Below are 26,887 nucleotides of genomic sequence, written 5' to 3'. Positions count from 1 at the left end.
CATGTTGGGAGACCGCTTCTTGCCAGTGTTCAAGATTAAACAATTGAAATGGCTTCCAGTCAATTTCTTGTTTATAATTTAATATACTGGTGCTTCTTTTTATTTATCTTAAATAAAACCTTTAAAATATAGCTTGACAAAGGCAACTATGCAATGCACCAAAATTAACACAGTTTATTATTTTATGATGCTATGCATTTCAAAACATATGGATTATTAAAAATGCTAATTACACATGTCACTTTCATTGCTTTAAATCTGGAATATAAGAATTATTTTTACAACCAGTAAAGGTATGTATGTGTCCTCTCTCTGGCATAAATCTTGTTTCCTTATAAAATGGATCACAAGAGAGAAAAACATGGATTCTATCTCTTTCTTTTTGTTCCAATCTCTATTTTACTTGGACTCTTCTGAATTTTTTACATATTAAAAATATTTTTAAATGGTGATACCATTACAGACTGCTAGATAAAACCAAATGGATTAACAGATTAAGTATATCTGAAATTTGTAAAGGAGTTTCAGTTTTCAGTTACCAATAAAGCTCTTATATCAGGTTAACTTTAACCAAGGAGCAATTGTTTTAGCAACCATTAAAAGTGTATAAAAAAACTTCAGGCAAACCAAGCTTTGAATTTCCTCCAAATCAATAACCCTGTGGATTATATTTCTCAGACTATTCAATCTGGAAAACAGGGACTCCAAAACTATAATTTCAAGTGCTTTAAGCACTGAAATCACTACAGCTGTTCTTTTCTATATTAAATCAGACATGTTTAATTCAAATGTAATAGATGTAGAAGGGATAATTTTGCTATGCAGGATGCCTTTTCTTATGAAGTCAGAAGGAATGTGGCAAAGCTGTTCACATGCAGATTTCAAATAACTAAGTGGAGAATTAACAATGGTAGCTTTTTATTTCTATTAAAAATGCTTACTGTATTATTAACTTCAATTTATCCAATGCTTGTTAACATCTGTAGAGTTTGATTACAAAAACTATAAATACTGACTCAAAAATAAAGCCCTTGGATGTAATGGTGTTACAGAACCCTTGTGGAAGAAAGAAATACTTAAAAGTGCTAGCACTATGTTAGTAGCCATCTTCAGATTCACAAAGTAAGAAACATTTATTGTAATAATGAAAGAAGTATAAGCTCCGGGGTCTTTTTTTGCAAGTCAACAGTTTATTAAGGGATCAGTACATGCCAGTAGGAGTCACTCTAAGCTTAATAGAAAATTTAAGAAATTAAAATAAGGCATATTTGCATCCAATGCACTAATTAATTTTAATAAAGTAGCTGATTTTCCTGCTTAAAGAGCACCAGCACCAGTGCTTCTTAAAACACAGCTGTTTTCTAGGTAACTACTCCACAACAGAATTACTGTTGTAATTACTAAAAGTTTCCTTAAGTTCTGAAATAACAAAACATTTAGTTATTGGGGTATTGGACAGAATTTGTTGGACTAAACTGAAATTCTAATATGTGCCACAACACATACCACACACATATCTCACCAAAATTAAACAATTAAACATAGTACAGATAGACTCAATTTACCATAGTAATATGGTGTGACAAGTATTTTAGATTATATAAATTTTTCATGTGCCTCTGAGAATTTTGCTGAATATCTTCTAGGACACAAAGGGTCTGAAATTCGTATCTTTTTAGTATCTCCAGGGCAGATATACAAATACTTGGCCAACTCTGAGGCAGCAGTGTGGTGATTTAAAATAGGGTAGCAATTAAATAGATCCCGATTCAAGTCATTGTCAGTAATGGAAATTTACTAGATGCCTCACTACTACTTTCTCAGCCCAAGGCTTGCTATTGGAAGTTACATCCCCACATATTTAATATGCTTTGGGTTTCTGAAGAAAAGATGGGATGTATATTATATCTGATTGACTTTTGACTAGACCAAAATTTATTTATGATCCAAGACAGCGAGGGTATACAGATTCAGTATAGAGAACCAAATCTTAAGTATGCATATTTTTCAATGTGTACAACTACCGTACAGGTAGTCCTAAAATTACAACAATTGAGCCCAGAATTTATGTTGCTAAGTGAGAAATCTGTTCAGCGAGTTTTGCCCCATTTTACCCCTTTTCTTGCCACATTCATTTGTTAAATGAATCACTGCAATTGTTAAATTAGTAACACGGTTGTTAAGTGAATTTCACTTCCCTGTTGACTTTGTCAGGTCGCAAAAGGGGATCATATGACCCCAGGACACTGCAACCATCATAACTATGAACCAGTTGCCAAGCATCCCAATATAAATCACGTGACCATGGGGATGCTGCAAGCGTCGTAAGTGTGGAAAAAATGGTCATAAGTCACTTTTTTCAGTGCCGTTGTAATGTCAAACAGCCACTAAATGAACTTTTGTAAGTCGAGAACTACCTGCATTTTCAAGGCTTTGAAACATCGGAAGTCTGCCTCAATCCCAAGAAGTACCGTCTCCCTTGCAAGCTACCATGCCGCCGCCTTCTTTCAAGTAAAGCTGAACAGGAGGGCCCCAGCAGTTGCGAGCCCAAAACCCGCTGATGTGCTCTCTCTCTCCCGCCCCCCTGTTACAAATGCAATAGCCATTGCTGGCGGCCCCGCCAAAGTCAGACACAGCCTTTTGCCTACGACAGCCGCGCGATTCGCACCAGAACATCGAAACCAAACTTCCACGCCGCCGTGCTCGCCGTCCCTCGGTTTCTTTTTAAAGGTCTCGCGGAGAGTTCAAACCCGGAAGTGACCAGTTTATTTCCTTTTTCCGGGAAGGTCCCATTCACAGCATTGGCGTTTCAGCCGGGGGGGGAACGGTTTCGTCGAGTCCTCGCTAACGATCAAAATCGGGATTTCAATTGAGGATCCTATAAGGATCAACTTAGAAACTGAATTTCAAGCCCCGAGTCCTAGAAAGGAATGGCAGTGAGCTTCATCAGTCGCTTACCAGCCTTTCTTTCTCAATCCTTCCCCCCCCCGTTTCCCGCTCCTTTGCCGTTGGTTTCGTCCAGGGGCAGATACTGTTACAATGTGTAGACTGGGACAACTCGGGCACTTTCATTCCCTTCTTGGAGAGGCAGAGAGGAAGGCAGCCTACCTTAAGGTGGAAGCTCTTTTTTTTTTTTCCTTTATTGCTTATTCTTCCCCACTTTCTCTCTTTCCTCCTTCCTGGTAATTTGCACTTTTGTTTTCTTTTCTGCACGTGAAAAAGGGCACTTGGTATTTCATGGGGAATCGCCCGAGCGATCCGGTGCCTCCTGCTGTTGCTCCTTCCAGGTCTGCTGCTTTATTGGCATTCCGAAATACTCCGTAGTGAATAGGAAGGAGATGACTGATCTCGGGGAATCCGTTCGGCTTTCTGATTTCACCGCTCGGTGCTGCCATGGGCTGGAAAAGGGTTTGGAGAAAGGCTGGAGGAGGCGAGAAGAGGCATGGGGGTGGGGGTGGAAGGAGGTTTTTTTTTTTTTTAAAAAAAAAAGTTGAGTTGCCTCTCAGTTTAATGTACTTGGCATGTCACTGCATCGGTGGGTTGATTGACTGGATGCAGACCCCGAGGGTAAGCCGCTCCTGCTGCTGATCAAACATTGAGTTAACATTTTCTTTCTCTTCCCGTCCGTCCCCCAAAGTAGATTTTTTTTTTTTTTTTTTTTGCTTTTCTCTTTTTAGGATCATTCTAATTCACTGCATGTTTTACACTTGCACATGGCGATAGGATCTGCCCTTGAACGGCTGTTGTAAAGTCATATTTTTTTTCCAATACGTCATTGATTTATCAGCTGTATGAGCAGATCCTCCCAGGCTTCATTTCTCGCGAAAATGAAAATCCGACTGGCAGCGGATACTCTTGTATGCAAATCTTTTTAAACTGTTCTATTCATCACAGGACTTGCCAGCAATATGTAGATCTCTCTGCCATACTTGCTCTGCGTATTTATATCTTTTAATTTACATCTGTTTTCTGAGTTGGTTTGATAATATATATTTCAATGTGCATTGTATGAACTGTATAATGATTTTGCTACAGTTGAATGGAAGACAGACTGCCAAGAAGTCTGTGTGTTGCCTTTTCAGCTTTATGTCTCTGGGAGTAGGTTACTCATACATTTAAGTAGCTTGTTGTTGTTGTTGTTGTTGTTGTTGTTAAGTAGCTTAACTTTCTATTAATACTTGCATGGACTTTTCTACTCCCTTATTTTTATGAAAGGAGGATGAAGTATGGCCAGTAAATACAGACAAACAGTAATTTATATTTTACAGATAGGGCAAAATGAAATGTGATCTTATTAAATATTTTTTCTTACAAGACCAAATTTGAAATAATCAAATGCAATAGTATTCATTTGTGTTCCACACATGAGCAAAGTCACATTATAAAATAGTCATGAAAAAAAAGAAAATAAATAATTGTTTATTTGCTTTTGCATTTGTCTTAATTTAAATGTCATTTGCTTAGCAACCTATCACACACTGTGTGTTTGGCAGTACATAAGTTAACTATTTGCAGATATTTTAGTTTTGGAAATAAAGCTGTGGAAGTTATAAAATTTGAAGCAGAACTTATTCCCCCCTTTTTGTTTTAAGAGGAAATGAATCATTGGTTGAGATGATTTAAGAGCTAATTTGACACCATGGTATAAGGCTTGAACTCAATCAATATATAAGTTATATTCTGATCATAGCAATGCACTGCTTTGTTAGAGGGAAGAATGCAAAACTATGTAAAGTACCGTTAAGAACCATACAATCCAGATGTGAAAATGTTAATTTGGTTTGATGTATAGTTATTTCACTATTGGGCCAAATTTCAGTTTGCAGGATTTCTTGCACTTGGGTATATAATATTGATTAATTCTGTGTACTCTGCCTATATTGAAAACAACTACTTGTTGCAACTTGAAGAAGAAAGGTAACGCCATCAGCAATGATTGAATCTGCATTTAAATATTTTTTGAATGAACATTTAGGCTGCAGTCCTAAAGTCACTTATAAAAGAGTAAACTTGGAATTCTTAAACTTTGCAAGTACAAACGATAAATTTCCAATTTGATTTAGTGGTGAGGCACTAGGCTAGAACATAAGAAACCACAAGCTAAAGTCCTGCGTTAGCCATAAAAGCCAGCTGGGTAACTTTGGGCCAGTCATTCTCTTTCAGCCCAAGCCATCTTACAGAATTGTGGGTAAACAGGAGTAGGAAGGTGTGTTGAATATGTTCGCTGCCTTGGGTTATTTATAAAAATAATAAAGGTGAAATACAAATAAATAAAATAAAAATAAATTTGTGGGACAGCTCCACATAAATAAAAATAATGCTTTCATTTAGGTTAGGCTCTGGCAGAAAATAAATAGGCACCAGGTTGGCTCTGGCAAAGCTGCAGTGGTGTCAGTATATTTGCTCCAGCTTTGCTTGCCTGGGCAAGCCCGACTGTTTTTAAAACTAATTGCAAATCCCCCTCTCATAACCCCTGGAAATCTGGAGAATCCCTTCAATAAGCACAATTGAAGCTCAATGAGACTTATTTTAGAGGAACATATATAGTAGCCTTCCAACATTGGACATTCTGGCTGGGAATGATGGGATTGAATTGAAACAGTTATGGAAAGCCCACTGGAGAAGACACACATAGCAAGTTAGGGTTGCACATGACTTAAGAATTAGGTCCATAATCACATTTTCTTTTAATAGTGAAAAGTATACTTTAGCATTTTCCCACAAAACACTCTCCCATTGTTATTGAGATTATAAATTCCAGAATTTCAGGTATCACAATCAAAGATCAAGTTGGCTTGAAATTCCGAGAATTACAACTACAATTCCTGGATAATGATAATGACTCCTTTAGTTTAATCTCTTCTGTGGAGTGAATATTATGAGTTCTTGTGGCACAATGGAAAACCTAAAAATATCATAACAAAACCTGTGTTTAAAGATAGAACTATATACTAGTGAAGTAAATAAGGTTGATGTCATATAGGCAGAGCACTGAATATAATTACAGACTCCGATAAGTTTAATCGTCTGTAAGTTTCACTCTTGATTGATGAAATGCTACATGAAAGTTCAGATGAGGCTTGAAAATTGATGAAGATTTTTAATGGCTAGAGCTCCTTGATATTGGGGTTTAACAGATTGGGAATATAACAATATAAGGTTCTGCACATATATTACTTGCAGACCAACCTAATGGACTTTTCTATCTGAGACAAATGCTTTTCTCTTTGGGTAAAGGTATATAATATCCAAGATTAGATTAAGTTAGTTTATTTTGACATCTGAAACAGGAAATTCTTCAATTGCATTTTCCTTTTCTTAGTTTTAAAAATATAATTAAAAATTGAGACCCTGGCCCTTCATGACACAAAAATTATCAGTTGCCACCCATCTATTAAAGAAATGTTGTTGACTAAATGGCATAAAAATCTAAAGGTTTTCCTATCCAGTTGTGTTGGGGCAGGAATGGGAGTTCACTCCATTGCATGGCACTCAGGTTTTGAATCTGAGCTGTCAGTTTTCCAGTTGACAAGCTCAGCATCTTTAACCACCGAGCCATCGTGCCCCCTCTAAATGGCATACTTTCATTTTAATTCTCAATATTGTACTGGAAGCATGTTTGGGGTGCTTTTATTGACCTCTCCTCCAATTAGAGCATCATAGTAATCCAAATTTTTGTGAATTGTTGATCATATGGAAAAATCCTATTGTTGCATCTGTAGGATAGGCTTTTCCATCCCAATTTCACTCATACACACATACACACACACACACACACACACACACACACGGGAAAGGTTGCAAATAGAAAAATCCATTTATATGGTTTTAAAAAACCCATATTTGGTTTTATAATTGTATGTTACACTTCCTTTATCTGGATATAAGTTTTAGTCGATCATTAAAAAAACCTTCTCATAATTATTTCTTCTGAGTTAACATAAAATAATGAAGGTATATTGTGTTTTTATATTTAACATCAAAAGATATTGTATAATATATTGGTAGAAGAGGTGTTGGCTTTAGATTTAACCCAGATGTTAATACTTTCTGAATTCTCAAAAAACATTGCAAATGTAACTCACACTAGAAAATGCTCTTCATGTTTCATAAAGTAAAACTAACTTGCAGGAATTAGACTTCTAAAATTTCTCGGTTCTAGGAGCTGTCTTAAATTCTTGCTTTACATGATGCTTAATCACATTCCCTGATCTTGTGGATTTTCACATCTCTGCCTTAAAAATTGATTTCATCATGTTTTTGATATTTTGGGGATGGACGAAGGAGAGGAAATATATCTTTATCCAGTTTAACAAATTATGTGTAGCTGTTCTATATTTTAGTATACTGTGGGAATAATGGATATATAAACAGAGAAGAATTAGCAGGATAATCAATAAAATGTAATAAGTGAAGTTTACTTCATATTTGTATGGCTGTAAGGTTCAAAAATGATCAGTCATTTTTTGGTGGTTGGTAGGTTATATTAAGTTGTGAAATGCATGCTTCCAATGAAAGACTGCTAAAAATCACACATTGTACCAGCATATTTTAGTGGTTTGATTTGTGGGTGCTCTGCACTCTACAAACTGGAGCCCCAGGAACTGAAGGCAGATTTTCCACCTTCTGTAGGAGTTCAAGGTGACACATGCTGAAAAAAAAATCTTTATTTTGTCCTTGGAAAAAAAATGAGTTGAATGCTAGAGAAATAGAAATCAGGACAAATTGTCCAGGGAGAGCTTGATGGTGATTTGTATTTGGCTGATCTTGTTCCCAATCCAGTCTTAACATACTTAAATGCTATCTTAATATAGATGAATGATTATTTAAGTTTAGCTTGTTTTGTTGTAAGATTTCTCTGCCTCTCTTTATAAAAGAATGTGATCTATATTTCTTCTTCCTCCAGCAGTTTTTTACTCATGCCTTCAGCAAGCTGTTCCACTGAATAAAAAAAATTAAGTGTTCAAACATCAAAAACTTTTGTGGCCTCTTGAAGATTAACAAATCCATTTCAGTATAGGCTTTCCAGGAGTAGTCCATTTCATCTGGGCCACATAAGCTGATGCTGTTATACATATGTTATACTTTAAGGAGCCTCAAGACCTTGATTTAAATTTGGTACAACAGAGTAGCATGATTATGCCTTTGGCTGTTGTTTAATTCAGTGAAACTGCCCAAGACAAATCAAGCTGCCACTCTTGTGTTTATCAAGAATTCACTGCATTTTAGATGGTATAAAATTAGATCAAACAGAATATCTACATGAGAAAAATAGGGCTTATCTGCATGGAGCAACTTTTCAGTTCCATTAGTTGAAGAGGGTTAGTAAACTTTGGCTGTCCCATATATGAATGGCAAAATGGTGTAAACTAGAATTTTTGATTGGTTCTCAGTAGGAAAGCTCTAAATAGCCCTAAATAGCACTTATATATGATGGAATGATTGTTCCTGTTTCACTGGTGATGATTTTGGAAGCAGCCTAAACTCATCAAGTTTTAATGATTTTTAAGAGCTGTAGATATTTACTACTAATAATTTGTTCTAAAAATGTCTTGATGATAGTTTTTGAGCCTTTGTGAGAAGTCTTGGTGACTAACTTATAGTTGTAAACAGAATGACAGCTATAAGGTAAAGTAAGGAGGAGAAGGGCTTTTTGCTCAATTGTCCCCTGTTAAACCAATTTCAAATTGTTTTAAAATTGCAGTATCAAAATGTGGCCATTATAGCTATTGAATTTTGGCAGCATGATCTCAGGGTATTTCAGGACCTGCAAATGGAGTGCTGGGACATATAATCTGCAAACTATGGTTTAACCCATGGTTGGGCAATTAATTTTCCCGAGGAGCCACATGAGAAACTGGGACTGTTGTGGTGGATCAAACCAATAGTGCTGTGAAGGTGCATAGGAACGCACCCATGCACATAGGTAAATTTTAAAAAATAGCAATCACATTTGAAATAAAAGCACTGCAGTTGTATTGAGTGCACTTATTTGCATTTGATTTCTAATTTCTGATTAACCTCACATGAGCCACATAAGGAAGCTAAAGGGCTGGATGTGGCCTGGGGGCTGTAAAATGCCCAGAATTGTTTTATCCAGAGTGTTAGTGATTCATTAAATAAGTTGCTAAAACATCAGCTATTAAAAGCTCCATTTCAAAGTGTCTTGCTGGTGCCTTATATCAGAGGTCCCCAACCTTTTGAGCACCAGGGACCGGTTCCATGGAGAGAGGTTTTTCCATGGACCAGAGGGGGTGTGGTTTCATGTACTGCCTGCATCCCGCGGATGGGTTTTCCTTGTTTGCGCAGACCGGTTTCTGGCATGCTGGGCCTGGTGCCGGTCTCTGCCTTGCATTACAAGGTTGATGTTACCTTCAGTTTCATATATGAACAACATAAAAATAAACAGTCACTTGCATGGCACCAGGCTAGTGCCATCAGAACCAAGCAAACATAATGTGAACTAGTTTTGCATTTGCAAACTTTGTATGATAACAGTCAGCTCATCTTAAACTATTTTTTTCAACCAGAGTCAATATCTGGAAGGCAAAAGCTACTCTGAAGTTCAGTGCTCCTGAAAAACAGAAAAATGTTGACTTAGCCTTCCCTTTTCCCCATTTCTGAAACTGAAGGGTATAAGAGTCTCATAACAGAATTGCGTTTACTGGAGCAAGAACTAGGGAGGAGTACAACAGACATTATACTGTACTAACTAAATGAAATCACTTCTGGCACTTCAAAAACATTTGATTGGGAAATGTTTTGAGTATACTACCAAACTCAAAACCATCCTAGTTTTGAAGTTATTGTGTTAATATCTGTTGAAAAATTTGTGTTGAAAAATTTGAATACCTTTAGAATACCAGAGAAAAATAGGCTCTGTCTTAGAAGTTGACTTCATCTGTATATTAAGTCACTTTTCCAATAGGTTTGAAGTTGGCTTATCATATTGCATAAAGCAAGCCAATTGGGGTTTGTTAAAATGACTTGGTGTGATGTACAAACCAAGCCAAAGTGTGATAGGATGAAACTCTTCCAGTAGCAGATTTGGGAGTATTAATGAAAAGCTGATAATCATGCATTAGTTAATAAATTGTTTCTTTATTGCCATGGGAGGATCATTTTCTTCATCAGATATAAATGACACAGGTCAACATTGAGGAATGAGTAAATATTGAATTGCACCCAGAAGCTTGCTGGTAACCAATATGATTTATGAAATAGAGATGTTACATAGGCATAATGAGCCCTCCCTCCACTGTTCATGCCCTTGTATTCTGGACCAGACTAGCTTTACAGACACCCCCATGTAGACCATATTGCAATAACTCACTTGCAAACTGGCTATGGCATAAGCAAGAGTAAGAATAGGCTTCTTGGTCTAGGAATGAGTAATGTTAAATTCATAGTTTCTACTTTATTTCAAAATTTTCCTAACAGATAAGGGAAGACCATGATAGGAGTCATACCTGCTTCCTGACAACACAAAACGTCACACAGAAAGATCATGGGGAGATCTGCATTTTAAAGGTACAATACATTGTGTAGCATGGCTCATTCTGCTTGTCTAACTGTCTTATCTATCTCAACTGTTTGAAAGATGGATATTGGAAAGTCTGTACATTATCGAGGTGTTTATAATGAAATGTAAGAAACGGTATGGAAATAATGCCTTGTATTTCCAGACGAAATTACTATCAATACAGGAATTAACACATATATTTGAATTGAAATCAACTTAGCTAATATTGCTGTTCACATTTTCTTGGAAATAAACTCCACTTAACTAAGTGAATTATATTATGGAACATAGTATAACCCCGTTATATAAATTAGTATATAAAATCTATTTCTTAGATTTTAATGATGAATCCAGTCTGCCAGTTTGTAAAACACTTTAGAGATTTTTCTATCTTGAGAATCTCATTAAATGTAACTATTTTCAATTGCTCTTATTGGGATTGCATTTCTTAAGTTTAACTGTTTTAATATTGAATTGATACACCACCTTTCTATTTATTTAAGTGTACAATAAATGAAGTTGAATTATCCTCATGTCATTCTCAGCTATTGCCTCTGAGGCATTACTAGATCAGAGCTCAGTTACAGAACCTGGGTGGTCCCTCTGAAACACCTTTTACTTTAAAAAAAAAATCCGAAATGCTAACAGAAATATCACTCACAGGATGAGTTTGAGAAAGGAGTAACTTGAAGCAATAAACCAAATTAGTTTATTTAATACAAGCTTGTTTTGATATACACACAGGAGTTGAATAGGTTACTCCTGTTGTATTTCCATAAACATTAGCAGGAGCTTCCTAAATATACAAATTATGTTAGGAAATGCAAAATTATAACGAATGAAGTGACAAAGTTCAATGCTCATATGTGTGAAGCTATGCTCATAAAGCTTTCAGAGGGGAAAAAGGTCTGAATTTATACCGCTGCATAGGAAAGCAGGTTCAGTGCTTCTGCATTCTCCTTGATGGGAAGGCCTATTTCTGTTTCTCTTCACTTGTCTCTTTTGGGCAGAAAGATATCTGTTAACAAGATCTTGAGTAGATTCTGTCAGCTTTCTTTTCTCTGTTGGGGGCAGGTAAAGTTTCAGTTTTGTTTCAGTTTTGCTAACATTGGACTTCCTTCCTCCCTTGTTTTGCAGTCATGATTTTTTTACATTTCTTTTCCTCATTCACTGCCTCAAGCCACCAACCATCCTTTTGCATAATCTCTTCACTTCCTTGTGTTTTTATGCCACTTTAGTCATTTCACAATAGGTAGCTTACTGTATGTAGGAAAATATAGTATACATTGCATTACAGTTTTATTGATTAGTCAATATCAGTAAAACTATACTCTACTATACCATTCAGAGGCAACATACAGTGATCCAAAAAATTATATCAATGACAATAAAATATAGCAAACAATTTTAACATAATCATAAAACCATAGCACCGAGCAACAGAAATGCATTACATACAGGTGGTATTCATTTAGGAACGGGCTATTAAATTGGTCATTAAGTGAAGTGGTCACTAAGTAACACCACGACTGCTTATAATCTTATTTCCTCTTTCCTTTGTGGATTGAGGATTGGTGGCAAAATTACTTTTCAGTGATGTTCATCTTGTTTTTTTAGAATTATTGTTTTCTTCCTAGAACTGCCACTGAGGAAGTGAGCAACCAACTGGAAACATCCATTAGCATAACTCCACAACTTCCAAGGTATTCTATAACAGTCATATCAAACACAAGGCCTGAAGGCTGCATCCAGCCTGTGATTGGCCGATATTTGGCCTGCGTAGGTGTCCCAGAGATGGTGAGGGACTGGCTCCCACCGCCCTGGCTCTGGCCTCGCCCAGCCCGGCGGCCCCAAAGCATGCGCACAGGAGGCGGTGAGCACACAAGGGCCAACGTTGTCCGGCAGCAGGGAATGCATAGCCCACTGTGAATACCGGGCTGGCCCTCCAGCAGCACTGCGGTGACACTGGCAGCACATGGAGTCGGGGCATGTGATGCGGACAGCCAGATATGCCTATTACGTCCCATCTCCTTTTGGTTGGAGAACAGGTCACTGCTGGTCATAAACTCAGTCCCCTCATTATGCCTTCAGCAAGCTGTTCCACTGAATAAAAAAAATTAAGTGTTCAAACATCAAAAACTTTTGTGGCCTCTTGAAGATTAACAAATCCATTTCAGTATAGGCTTTCCAGGAGTAGTCCATTTCATCTGGGCCACATAAGCTGATGCTGTTATACATATGTTATACTTTAAGGAGCCTCAAGACCTTGATTTAAATTTGGTACAACAGAGTAGCATGATTATGCCTTTGGCTGTTGTTTAATTCAGTGAAACTGCCCAAGACAAATCAAGCTGCCACTCTTGTGTTTATCAAGAATTCACTGCATTTTGGCTCGCAGGTGGAGTGCATTCCCCTCACACACCTTGGTACCCGCCTCAATCACGCTGCCAGCCACTCGCGCAGGTCCATTAGGCCACTGCCCAGAGCTGCAGGCCCATCTAGCACGAAGGAGACAAAGCGGTTGGCTGGGAAGCCCTGAGTAGAGGTGGTAGAGCATGCCCAGGGCCAGCAAGCAAAGGCCATGGTCGCCCAGCCCCAGCAGAGATGGGGGGAGGCACACAATGCTGGCTGGGCCTGGGGGGGCATAGTGCCAATGGGGATCCAGCTTTCCCTGCTCGGGATGGCCTTTTGCTTGCTGGGCGTAGGCATGCTCTACCATCTCTACTCAAGCTTCCTAGCCGGCTGCTTTGCCTCTTTTGTGCTGGGAGGGCCTGCTGTTGTGGGCGGCGGCAGCAGCCCAATGGACCTGCGTGAGCTGCTGGCAGTGTGGCAGTGCAGGCCCAAGGTGGGACCAAGCTGCATCGGGTGCATGAGGGAAACAAGCTCCATGCACGGGCCAAGGGCAAGATCTGCAAGGGGGTCGAGGAGATGACCAGCAGCGACCTGCTCTTCAACCGCAAGCAAAAACAGATGGGACAGAGTAGGCACATCCGGTGGTCTGCATCATGTGCCCCCCTCCTCACCTCCCCTACTCCGCCTGCTGCTGGAGGGCTGACCTGGTATTTGCAGAGTACGCTGGTTGAGGGGCCAGCAGACTGTGGCTGCTGACAGACACTGTTGGCCCCCATGCGCTCGCTGGCCTCTCTGTGCAGGGGCCTATGGTGTCAGGCAGCAGCTGCCCCAGCCCCTACCTCACCTTGCCTTGCCCCATGGCAATGGGACCCTCGCCCTGCCCCCTGCCTCTCCTCACCCCACAGGACGAGCCTCGTCTCCACCGTCCCACTCGCCTGAGATCCTCTGGATCTCCCCCAACCCTGCCCGGCGCCCAAAGGCATCCTCCCATCAAGAAACAGTGAGGTGGCCATGCCCATCCCGGCTATGCCCACCAAGTCAGCTGTATCCAGTGCAGCCACCACCACCCAGTGGGTCAAGCCCAACCAGCCCTCCAGAGGGCACCACAATGCTGAAATTGAGTTTGACACCCCTGTTCTATAACATAATTATTTTCAAAGTGTTGAAGTAATTTTTATACTATCTTTTCTTAGGTCTGTTTTCCATTCATTTATTTGAGAGATTAATCTATCTTGTGGCACTATTTCATATAAGTGCAATCATTCTACCTTATTCTTTCTTGATTATTATTATTTCTTCCATTTCTTGACACTACAAATAATGGCACGTTGCATATTCAAAATCTCTTGTATGCTTGGCTAATACTCTCAATCTTTTACTAAACAAATTATTCATGCTTTTTAATTCATTCTGTTAACCATGTGAACATAAAAATTTATTTGTGTTAACAAACTGATCTTCTACTAAGTAGATGATCAGAGAACTCTTATCATTCTTATTCATTATTGGTTCCAGTTGTTTTTTCTGCATTTTCCTGTTTCATTCCCACTCATTTATTCATGTTACTCGATTTAATTTTTTTCCCCTTTGGATTACTTGCTTTCAGAAAGTTGCACAATTTCTCCTAGCACACATCTGAGATTTTTCTGCTATCACTATTCATTAGAGTAAGTCATGCTACTATCATCAACCTATGGTTTCCTAATTTCATAAAAACCCATAACCATCTGGATGACATCAGTTCATACTTTGTTATTTTATCTCCTTCTTGCATAATTAACTCTATACTTTTAGTTCCCTGCATGTATTCATCAATTCCATTCAGTATGGTCTGCTCATCTTATGAACGTCTTCTATATCTTTCTCTTAATTTCACATGCAATATATTTGTTTTTCTTTAATTTATGCTTTTTACCACTTACTCCTCTAATTTTCAAAATTTTAGTCTCTAAGATGCCATGTAGACCCTTAGCTATTGACCCCTACTATCTGTTATGGCTTTGTGAAATCAGGGCTTTTTAGTAATATAGAGCAGGTATAAACTAGAGCCCCAGCTTTACTCAGTTCTGTACCATATGCTGTCCTACTAACTGTAAGGGTAATACCCCTAAATTTTGACATGTATGTCACAAGCATACCAATGCAAGTTTGACTTGAAACATTGTCCTTTTATTCTATGCCAGCTTAAAATTTGTAATTTAAGAGTTACCTTGCAAGCCAACATAATATTGCTCACACCTGTCATCTAGGAAGAACATATATTACAAAATTACATTTCAGTTTTACCTTACTGTAGAAAGATTTATCTATATTTGGATTTTAAAAAAATACTAAAAATAGTATTTATACTATTGAGAGATCTATGTAGTTGTATATAAAATATGCACATTGCTGCAGTCAACAATCACTTTTAGTTTGATATTTCTATTAGAAAAAAATCTTATGAATTGCACTTAAATTTATGGAATAAACTGCAAAGCAAAGCAAAACTGAAGTCCCAAAAGATGAAAAGCAAAATAATGAGCGTTACAATTGATAAGCGAAGATAAAGCTGTAGCCTTTTATGTTAGGACTTTTACTTTAATCTTCAATTGCTTACTGGTTCCAAAAATAGAGCTGGTCAAGAAACAGAGCAAGGACACATATCCAAAATTGGAAGAACTATCATGTTATCCTCTTTTCAGAGGAAAAAATTATTTTTTTTTCAAATCAGTGAGTCTTTTCTGCTTATGGAGAAAATCGCTTTATTCGTAATTCAGAAATGTCCAAGTACTGCTTTTTTAATGGAAAATTTTAGTTCATTCAAAGAAGGGTAAAATACAAAACACTAGAATATTTTACAAAAGAACAAAAGAAAAAAACAAAAAACCATTAACAAAAAAAAGTCTTTAAAAAAAAACCTGATACATACATATAACATCCTCCCTAGTTGAATGCTGATTAATATAATACAGCAATGTTGGTTTTCCACCCCTTGCAAAACAGGCTAGAAGAATTTTAAACTGTTAAATGTCTAACTCTACTTACAAATGTTAGCCTATTGTCTATAAATTATATTAATAACAAAATGGTTAACAGAAAAAAACAGTAATAATGAACATATTATGTAAAGGTATAAAAGTAATAGAAATTGTGAACAGTATTAATAGAAAGACAAAGTTGAAATTCCAAAATCCTCTATTAATAAACTGTTATTGTAATCAACTTGTAGATGGGATAGGATGATTGGGGATTGAAGCCGTGGTAAATTTTCTATGAGTCCAATACTGTTTTATAACTGTTTCATAGTAACTTGCTGCTCTATGAATCCCCGTCATCCACAGCCATAACACACTCCATTTATAATTACTTATGTATAAAAATAATTGCCTTAAACTTTTGTTATCGCTTGTACTAATGCATGGGTGTTCAGTGTTGGATTCTGTCCTCAGTTTTAAATACTATCATATGCTTAGATACTGTATATGAGCTTTAAAACTCAATAACTTTTATCAAGTTAAGTGAAGTAGGCAGAAAAAAAATAAAAAAGTCTAGAAACTAGCTCATGAAAATACACAAAATTAAAACAAATCATTATTTCAAGTATATTCAGTTGCTATACGCTGACTGTGGCCCCATCTCTTATTATTACAGAATTATTTCTGTAAATGGATCTATTATTACAATTTAATGAAATCTGTTGTACCATTTTTTGTCCTTTGGAGTTTATGTGATAAGAAAAATGTTAGAAGATAGTTGGCTATGGATAGAGGTTGTTAAAAAAATAAAATAGCATTATTTATATTGAGTATGGTGATTTATAATCTTGATATTCTGTATACTGCCCACTAAGGTTTGAGGTTTTCTCCTTTTCCTCCTATCTATCCACACCAGACTTGTTCTTCAGCTCTCTGTTTCTCTACTGATTCTTTCACCATTAAGGGTTTGCAAAGTCTGGAATCAACAGAGTTATTCTATTAAAGGGTCACTTGGGTGGGGCATTCCTGGTTATTCTTTGCATCCACAACAGGGTCAGGGTTTTATCAGCAACATTTGCTATTTACAGATTTCCCACAACTGATACAGAAAGCCATCTGTAGGTCTCATGGGTCTATGCATGTCCAAGGTCCCTCATTCAGAGTACTGTGCATGACTGAAAACTTGTGTGTGTCTTGCCTACACAATTTGTGCATTTTATTTTTTAATTATGATAGATTGAATATCAAGCTGCACACATCTGATCATATATCTGTATATCAGAACAGCTGCAGTTGCACGCAAATGTTTAGAAAATTATGGTTGAATTATATATTTTAATGAGTCTCCACATGAACAGTAGTTGATGCAACTTCTGCAAGATACATAATTAAGCACAATGTATTTCTGGAAATTAGCTTATGCACTATTCATGTGTAGTTGTTCTGAGACTTTAAATAAAAAAATGGTTCATGTGTAGAAGTTTGGACACCCTGTGGATTTAGTGCTATTTTTATTTCATAATAAAGTTATTAAAAGTGATTAACTCATTGGGCCTATTATACAGTTAATGAAGGGGAGATAATTCCAGAGGACAACAAATAGTCTGACCTTTCTAATATCCCAGTTTTGAATTGTTGATTTGCCCATCCTTTAGCCACATAGGATATATTTTGGAGAAAAAAGTATGAAACTTTTGGAAAAAATAACATATTGCCAACATCTAAGGTGGTCCTATTGTGGTTTACTGTTTTATAGCTAGCACTCCAGGGAGTATTGTACAGATGAAAGGAAAAAATTATTTCACCTAAACATCAATGTATCCTAAAATCTAACATTTCATAATTGATGAAGAAACTGAAGCTATAAAGAGGCTGGATATTTCAGCAAGACAGTGGTCCAGAACATACTTACAAATCAACCATAAAGTACTTATAGAAGAAAAAAAATAAAGGCTTTGGAGTTCATAGGACCTCAATTTGCATAGATCACAAACATACAAGAGCACCTGAGAATATTTTTGAGCTAGATGTATGCTGCTGAGAATAGTGGGAAATAAATCCCCCCCATCCAAAAGAAGAACTGAAATATCGTTATTTGGATACAGAATATATTTAGAAGTATTTTTAATTATTGATTTGTAAAATATTTTTAAATTAAAAAATGTTCTTTTGCAGGTGAATTTATTTAGTTTAGCTATTTAAATGAATATAAGCCTGACCAATGAGATATAAAATGCTTAAAGAAAGAGTGTTCTTATGATTCAGATCTGAAAGAACACACTTTCACTGGACAGTCAAAAATGTATGCATTGATCCTTATAAAGTTTTGGAGAAAATTATAATTAATTAGTATCAGTGGTACAATGGTCTTTCCCTTATATGTAATTCTATAAAATATTTTTGGTATATGATTATATCTTTTTATTTTGTTTTCATAATGATTTTCATATCATTAAAGAATGTTGCACTGACAAATCCTGTATTTAAAGCAGACGTGATACTGCCTGAGTTTTCAAAATCTGGGAATTTGATTCGAAGACATAGTTTTAAGAATGCTTCTGGGCTATACTGATGTCAATGAGTGGACAGAAAAAAATAATTCCAAATCTTGAAATACCCCTCTCTCCAGCCTTTTATTTAACATGGTTTTATTTACATATGTGCCACTTGTTTTCTTTTCTGCTATTGTACTTGAACTAAATATGGAAGGACAAATGTATCTGTTGCATCTAATGCTTTATTAAACTGCCCATGAGTGAAGAAGGTTTGTTAAAAAAAAAAAAAAGATATCTCTGAGGTAAAAGAAGTTTTCTTGGTTTCTGCAAGAAACAGGGAAACAGCAGATGTGTGGGGGAACAGCAGCTCGCTGGGGAAAAACCTCTATCACTCACTTGCAAAGAGATAAACACATATATATCAGAAAAACAGCAAAGAAGATAAGCTACCTAGAGATAAAAGTTATAGAATTTGAAGTCAGGGAGAAGCAGGAGAAATGGCAGACAATAATAGCTACAAGTGTTTTGATAATATATTACTGTAGAAATGAGTAGGAGTGGTAATATCCCAAACTTTAAAATGATTTAGAAATTCTCTCAGGCAGAAAAGCCCACAAGGCAAATGTTTTTAAAAATACAGCTGTATGTATTGTAGACCAGGGGGGATATTTATGTGAAGGCCTGTTGTTAAAACTTTGGCAGGGCTTCACTAGGTGGGGCGGCTCCATTTTGTGGATGATAAATATGGTTCTTTGTTTTGAGGAGCAGGAAATAATGGAATGGAAAGAGAAAATATGCAGCCATGTCAATTAGCATATTGTGGAAAGAGTGTTTTAATCCTGCCAATATATCTTTTCTTTTTCCTGTAAGGCAGTGTTTCTCAATCTTGGTAACTTTAAGATTTGTGGACCTCAACTCCCAGAATTCCCCATGCTCACTGGGGAATTCTGGGAATTGCATTTTAGAGTTGAGGTTGAGAAACACTGTATAAGACATCAGAGATAATAACCAAATTTGAATCACCAGATTGAGTGATTTTGTACATAGAAGAGCTCATTGATCATTAAAAGAGTCTGGATAGAAAGTTTTCTTCCATCAGTGTAAGAAGCACATACATTGGCATTCAAGTCATCAACCTTCTTAGAATTTGAATTACATTTGCATTACTTTGATGGGATGTCTTGGTTTCTTTTTATTTCAGTCTGTATAATGTTGCAGTCAGGATTATATTTAATTACAGGCAATTGACAACTAGGAATCTGTCTCAGGGAAGATATTGTACTGAGCGATGACCATATGCTTTAATATCTGCATGATTTACTAGAAATTTGAATTAGATTTGGTAGAAAGAAATTGCTCTTATAAAAGAAAATCTTGCAAACACTTTCTAGTGGATTGAACTTTCTGTTTGCAATCTTATAAAATTATTCTGCCAGCTTCATTCGTTTTAAAAAGTTGCAGCCACCTTAAATATTTAATTCTTAAATATAGTTTTTTAACTATACAGATACATTCTGTTGCTTCTATAAATTGGTCATTAAGAAGCTTCCTATTTTTGACACATAAAACACCATTTTCTATATGGAAAAAAATTGATTCATCGAAAACCTGGCATGTCATACTCTCAATGTAGTATTCTTTTTTTCTTAGCTAAAAGTCTGTGCAAGAAATTTAGAACACCATTTGCAGGTCAATATGTAATCTATGATTTTAAAAAAATGTAATTTTACCATATATATTAGGCTTAGTCATTAAGGTTACAATTTGCCTTTTCTTCCAAGACTTCCCAACTCTGTTTTATTTTGTTTTTCTATATGCTCTAAATAAATAGGCTGGGTTGAAAAAGAGTAACTGGGCCAAATTCATCTAGTCATGAATTATGCCTGGCCCTAGATTTGAGCTTGTTTCTCCATGATACCATTCCAGCTTTTAAAATCAGAATCCTAATTAACATATTAGTAGCATTAACAGCACTACTAACTCTTATGAATGAAAGAAAAACTATAAATATAATTTCTTTTTCATCACTTGCAGAAAAAATTATACAAATTAAAGGATGTGGATTATGGCAACACAAAAGACACACACAGCTCTTATAGCACTGGTAAATGATGTCAACAGAAACCTTCACTAAAGTTTGCATGGTTGAAGAGAGTGGCTGCAGATGGTTTCTCTTACGCTCTAAGAAAATATGTGAAATGGAAAGGGAGAGTTCACATCCTCCTACATATTCATACCCCAATTAGAAATGGCAGCTCTGATTCCTTTGCAGCCAACACACATAGGGGCCATCTTCAGGGAACAGACTATAATGTATTTAATGAATCCAAGGAAAGTAAGACATTTTAAAGGCTGCAGGGCAATATAGACTCATTGTTCAATCTGCTAAATTTGCACTAATTAGAACTGCAGCTGTTTAGCTTCTCCTTCATTAAGAGACGTTTGTATCTGACACATTGAAAACCCTTTGATGATACTGCCCATATTGTAAACAAAGAATATGGTGGTATTCATTTGCAGTGGTATTCATTTGCTGAAAAGATGGGTACAAATATAATTTTTAACCATTACCTTTTAGATAGTTTTCTCATTTCTGAATTCAGAGAAAATACAGTTTTAGCTGAATGAATTATTTATAAATTGTCATAAAAAATCAAGTTATTATGACTCCCTTATCTGGGACTCAGTCAAGCTGAATACAGTATGGTTTTCTTCTAAATTGGCAAGTGTGGAAATTCATTGCAAATTCTACAGGGCATATTCAAAGAAATATGAAAAAATATTTTGTGAAATTGTTTGTGATGTGCTTTCCACAAGTCAAATGTAATAATATTTGGTATAGAATTTGGGATCTGTTTGCATCTGCTTATGCTTACATGTTAAAGCCAAAATATGTGCATGCTGGATCACTTCTAGGCTTCACAATTTGTGTAGTGCCTTGTCAATATTCTTGAATAGGATTTTTTGAGATGGGACTTTTTTGGATGCTGAATTGCTACAGTTATATTTGTTATTGACATTGCATTTGCACACATCTAATGAAGTCTTTCTACTTCTATTTGGGCCGCATATAACCTAGTAAAAATATATACTCAGATCAGCTTAATAAAATATCTACTTGGATATTTTTAAACAACTCTGAATCGCTGATTCTCCAAGAAGGTGCCTCCAAACTGATTATGGTTCCCTGAACTCCCTGGCTGGGATTTCAGGCAGTTGTAGCCCCCAACGATTTTGAGGGGCATCAGAGTTGGCAAATTTGTTTATATTGTAACACTTTTGTATATTATCAATGGAATAACTTAGTTCACTCACTACATTAAACCATAAAGTAATTTGTTTGTTTTGGATGATTAACATGTGGCATGAATATAACCCTTACAGTTAATAAACTGTAGACCTCAGTGTCCCCCTCTTCCCCATCATCTTAGCTGAAAATTGATAGCATGCTATCACCTCATTTTGAGGTAGATAATAGATGAAAGGTATAGTATCATCCCTAAAATAGGCATATTGCCCACTAAGAGGTTGCCACCCTGGGCCTTAATGTGCTGTGTAAATTAATTCCTTATTTATTATACAAACTATAATTTTTCAGTGAAGTATAATCAGGTGAGTAAACCTATAATCAGAGATAGGAAGTTTATACTTTTATGGTCACCGTTTGGAGGGCAACATTCCTTCATTAGATCAGATTCTCTCTGTGGGGTATCAGCTTTGAAGGTTTCTCTCTCTTCTTGGTTATGAAACAAAAGGCATTTCATCAGTCAGCCACAGAAGAAGATAAGAAAGGCCAGAATATCACCCTTAATGAAAGACCAATTTCATGAGTCTGCTTTTGTCCTTGAATTATCCAGCTCACCATTAAGTATGAAATATGGGTTGACTTGAAAGAACTCTTATTCTTACATCTCCCCTCCCTCTTTTTTTCTCCATGTCTTGTCATTTTTAGATTGCAATCCTACACAGAGAAATTGATTCTCCCTATCCCTTCCTTCCTTGATTCTACATAAGCCAATTTGAAAACCTTTCCTGATTTTCATTTTCATTTTATTTTTAAACAGCAAAGAGCTACACAGGGATGAGTTAATTATGTCATAACATTACTGGAGAGGGGAACAGCCGGCATTTTCAGCCAATATGATTTTGCAAAGAAACATCAAATTTTATAAATGCAACATGTGTAAGACTTAACATTTCCTTTTTAATATCAAAATTGGAGAGAAGGACCTTAAAAAATATTAAAATGAATACAGTATTGCTCCAAACTTTAATTTAATCACCAGTATGAGTCAGGCTATTATTTATAATGAAGATTCTAAAATTCCTACATTGTTGTATTATTTAGATTGAGGAATTATTTTTATAACCCCTTTAATCTATAGTCTTGTCAAATACTTTTTCTATGCTTATTTAATCAGAATTCCAGAGATGTTCTGTGATCTGTATAATGTGTGGGCACAGTTACTCAAAGAATACCACATGCTATTTATAACTTTTATTCTACCTTTCATCTGCTCTTGCAGGCACACTTTCTATCTGGTGCTATTCAGATACCCTGCTTAATGATGCTGATTAATCTACTGGAATAGCTGGGGGTCAGAATTCAATTGTGCTACTATATGTGGGAATGTCCTTCTCTTATAACACAGACTCGAAGCAGAACAGAAATAGGCAGATTAGGTATTTGCATAAGTACTGAGTTTTAACAATGTGCAAAGAAAACATAAAAAGGAGATCCAGCCCAACCCTACTCTAGAATTCCATGTAAGGCAGTATCAGAGGCTGCTGATAGAAATCCTAGAATTTCTAATTCTGTATGCTCTCCATGACTCAGCAGTAGAGTTCTTGCATGCTTAAAGTTTAAATGTGTTATGATGGTGGATATTGTTATGTCAGCTGAAAATATGACTGTAAAATTTCTCTTGGAGAAATGCCTCTATTTGTTGTTGTACAGAAGGATCATTTGCTTTGTATTTATTTTCAAGAGCCACATCCTAAAGCAGCTTATCCCTCTTCCTCTGACTCTGGTTAGTTTTAGATTAACATATTTCTTTCATCATCTGACTAGACTTTGTAAGTTCATTTTTGGGTAACATTCAACGGAAATTTAGCATACTCTTAAGAAAGAGTTTGGCAATCCTTTTGCTGAAGAAACTGGATAAAATTAGGAGGTTGAATGCTGTGTATATAGATGGCTGGTGCTTGTTGGTCCAAATTATACAGAGTGGCTGATAGATTTGGAGTTCTGAATATTATGGTTAGCTAGAAATGGAAGTAGAGCCTCTACAGATTGTAACATTCAATTTATTAATTAATTAAAACATGCTTGGACTACAAGAGTAGAGTCACAAAATTTCAGGGTCAAGAATGTGCAAAAATAACAATGGAGATTTTCTATGCAAACTAAAAAAAATATATCACAGTTCGTGATAATTTTGCATTGTTACAGCTGTATCAGCTTGGCAATTTCTGTCTCAAGTCTGGCAAGTTGAAAATGTTTTGTAGGGTGCCAAGGCTAAGCATTTTTTTTTCATGACTAACAAGCATGCATTCTCTGTTTTACTTCCCTTTCTTTAACTGTCTCACATTCTTGGATGCCTGAAAATATTTTTATCCCACCTTTCTTCAGAAGAACAAGTATCGCATACTTCCTACTTCCTGCATTCGTATTAACAACCTTGTGTAGCTGGTTAGGTGAAGTAGCAATGACTTTATTAAGCAATGTTACAGTGGCTTATTATATTTCGTATTTATATCATAGGGCATACACATACATTCTGTTAGAAAACCCTGAAAAATTGATGAATTTCTACATGCCATTATCCATGTTTATACTCCTTCTAAATCTTAATCCATTTGCTTGTGTGTTTTGGAGCAACTCTGTGAGTAACATTTGTTTCATCAGAAACCCATGCATCACTTGAAAAAAAAAATCGCCACAGAAAAGCAGACAACCGATTACACAAGATTTATATTTTTGATGAAACATGGATTCACTGAGAATTGCTATCAGAGGGATGATAGAGTTGCACTCAGTTTTCCTCTTGAACTCACAGGCTTGTAGTCCAGGCTTGGGCCTACTAGACAACAACTGTGACAACCATTTTCTTGTTTTATTCTCATTGGGCATTGTTGTTTGCATTCTGACACACAAAGCCCTAACAAAACAAATGAATTGGGTAGGTGATGCATCTTTGCTTGTCTAGAGTCATGCATGCTCTGGCCATCCGAATTTTATACGCACGCCCTCAGGCATGGGAGTCCTGAACTGCTGAGATCACTCTATACATTAAAATACCAAACAAATAAAAATAAACAATTTAAAAAATCTCAGCGTCTTTGGAAGTTGGGTGGCAGATAAATTGAATAAATAAATTAATGTCTAGCTGCTTATAGAACAGCATAAGGAAATTGTATTTATTTTTTAGATAGTAGTAAAACTTCAGCAAGAGATTGTGTAATATACTCAATTAATGGATAAGAAATGCACATAAATTCTATTAAAAATAGTGTTCAAATTCACCTTTCCCAGCCAGATTTACACAGGGTATCACTACAGTTTATTTAAATAAAATGTAGACAAAGTAACGGGACTCACAGTAACAAACAGGATTGAGGAGAGAAGACTGAACAGCTGTTCTCCACAAGTGAGTAAAAATATCTTATTACTGGCTAGTCAGTACTTGTCTTCTTAAACAAGCCAAATAAATAGATCAGCTTTAGTCAAACGGTTACTGTTGGACACTAACACCCATCATCCCTCATCAACAAGCCAATGAACATAATGCCTAGGATTATGGTAATGCAGACAGACATATCTGCAGAGCACCCTCTTTGGCATGGCTAATATAGACTAATATTATAGCTTGCTTTAATTTTTAAAGCATTGGAGAGTTGCAACTAATGTCCTTCATGATCTGCTAGAAGGAACTTCAGCTACCAATTTAATAGTAATTGTGAAATAATAAATTTAGCTTGAAGACATGCTGTTGAACAAGCAGTTATTTAAAGGGTTTTGCTTTACAGTGTCTTCAGTTGTCTCTAATTTGTTCACAAAGCTTTTTTTAAAGGAAGTTTATCAGTTTATGTTAACAAACTATCTCAGTAACTGTCTCCTGACTAGCAGTAGCTTACAGTATCATGTGCATAATGGTATCTATTTTATTTCAGACTATATATAAGGTAGTGACTCTTAAATGATGTTCACAAAGGTCATTTTTCTTTGTAAAACTGAAGATTTTAGATTAATTAATAGAAATCATGGATGAGAGAATTGGCTTTGTTGCTTAAGTGCATCAAGATGCATCATTTTTGTGCATTTATTTTACTGTTGGAAATAAAATAGTATATATGACACATGAGCTACTGCTTTTTTGCAGACCATTTGGTAATTGCATTGCTTGTTTAAGATGATTGCTTGATTTCATGTTCATTTAATTGTTAAATTTGTTTCTAATAAAATATGAATTAATACTGGATTATTCCCATTATAATCCAAGTGTGTGTTATAAAGACGTGCTAAGCATTACACTGAGTCCGGCACTGCAAAATAGATTAGTATATTAGAAGATAAATAGCTGCTTCTATGTGTGGAATTTATGATTTGTATTTAATAATTGTAGAGAGCAGAGCTATGATAAACTTGGCTCTTTCTATTTTATTTTGTTATTTGGCATTTTTCATGAGTATGGAAAAACAATTATTAGCTCAAAGTTTCCAATTTCCACATATTGAGTATGTATGGTTATTTTTGCCAGTGTTTGGGATCGTCATCTGAACAATGCTATTACTATGCACGGAAAGAAACTATAATGGTTTTTAAACATTGTGTAAGAATCGGTTGAGAACATGTAGTTAAAAGAAAAGAAATGGAATGCATGAGAATTTGTCTGAGAGGATTTAACTGTGTTGGATTATGTAACTTGCTTTTAACTCAGATGGCAAACTATATCCTAGGAATAACCTCTCCCATCCCTCAAAAAATAGATGTGGCAAATTTATTTATTTGTATCGTGTCTTTATTATTTTTACTAACAACCAAGGTGACAAACATATCCAACACATCTTCCTAGTGTTATTTTTCCCACAATAACCCTGTGAGATGACTTAAGCTGAGACAGAATGCTAGGCCCAAGGTCACCCAACTTGGACTAAGGCATGACTAGAACTCACAGTCTCCTGCTTTTTAGCCTGGTAACTTTTTAGCCACTATCCCAAATTATATAAGTAGTAAACTATTTGAAATATTTAATGTTCTCTTGAAAGTACTAATTCCACATAGTATAAACTGGAATTTTTGAAGTTAATTTATAGAATATTATTTTTTATGTTGCTTTTTATTTGTATTTTGTTTAATTTTGGAGTTTTAAAACTGACTACCCAGAGGCATGCATGTGAGATGGACAGTTATATAAATTGAATAAATAAAAAATATAGATGGAACATATAATTTTAATCAATACATCATTAATATTTGGCTTTTTTTTTTCTGAACGGCGGGAATTTAAACTCAGTCTTGATTGTCTTTTTCCTTGTATAACTCAGGAATATCTTGGAAA

At 36.0% G+C, this 26,887-nt stretch overlaps 1 protein-coding gene across 8 annotated transcripts in view; it reads left to right on the top strand.

The window, feature by feature from the left end:
- Window positions 1-3,048: 3,048 nt before the first annotated feature.
- The window catches only part of FAM53B (family with sequence similarity 53 member B), a 134,091-nt gene continuing 110,252 nt past the window's right edge, over window positions 3,049-26,887 (top strand). For 5 of the 8 annotated variants that reach the window (XM_039341069.1, XM_039340727.1, XM_039341334.1 and 2 more), the window contains exons 1-2: window positions 3,049-3,114; window positions 10,441-10,530. The gene's annotated coding sequence lies outside the window, so the exon portion shown is untranslated. Of the gene's footprint in view, window positions 3,115-3,162; window positions 3,183-10,440; window positions 10,531-12,159; window positions 12,226-26,887 lie in introns of those variants that run through there. The other 3 variants (XM_039340897.1, XM_039340814.1, XM_039340982.1) reach the window with 3 other exon arrangements.

Source organism: Crotalus tigris, unplaced genomic scaffold (genome assembly GCF_016545835.1).
Source record: "Crotalus tigris isolate CLP2741 ecotype Arizona unplaced genomic scaffold, ASM1654583v1 scf7180000017536.10889498, whole genome shotgun sequence".
Classification (NCBI taxonomy): domain Eukaryota; kingdom Metazoa; phylum Chordata; class Lepidosauria; order Squamata; family Viperidae; genus Crotalus; species Crotalus tigris.
The sequence above is the reverse complement of the archived record's forward strand: the minus strand, read 5'-3'. Positions and strand labels throughout refer to the sequence as shown.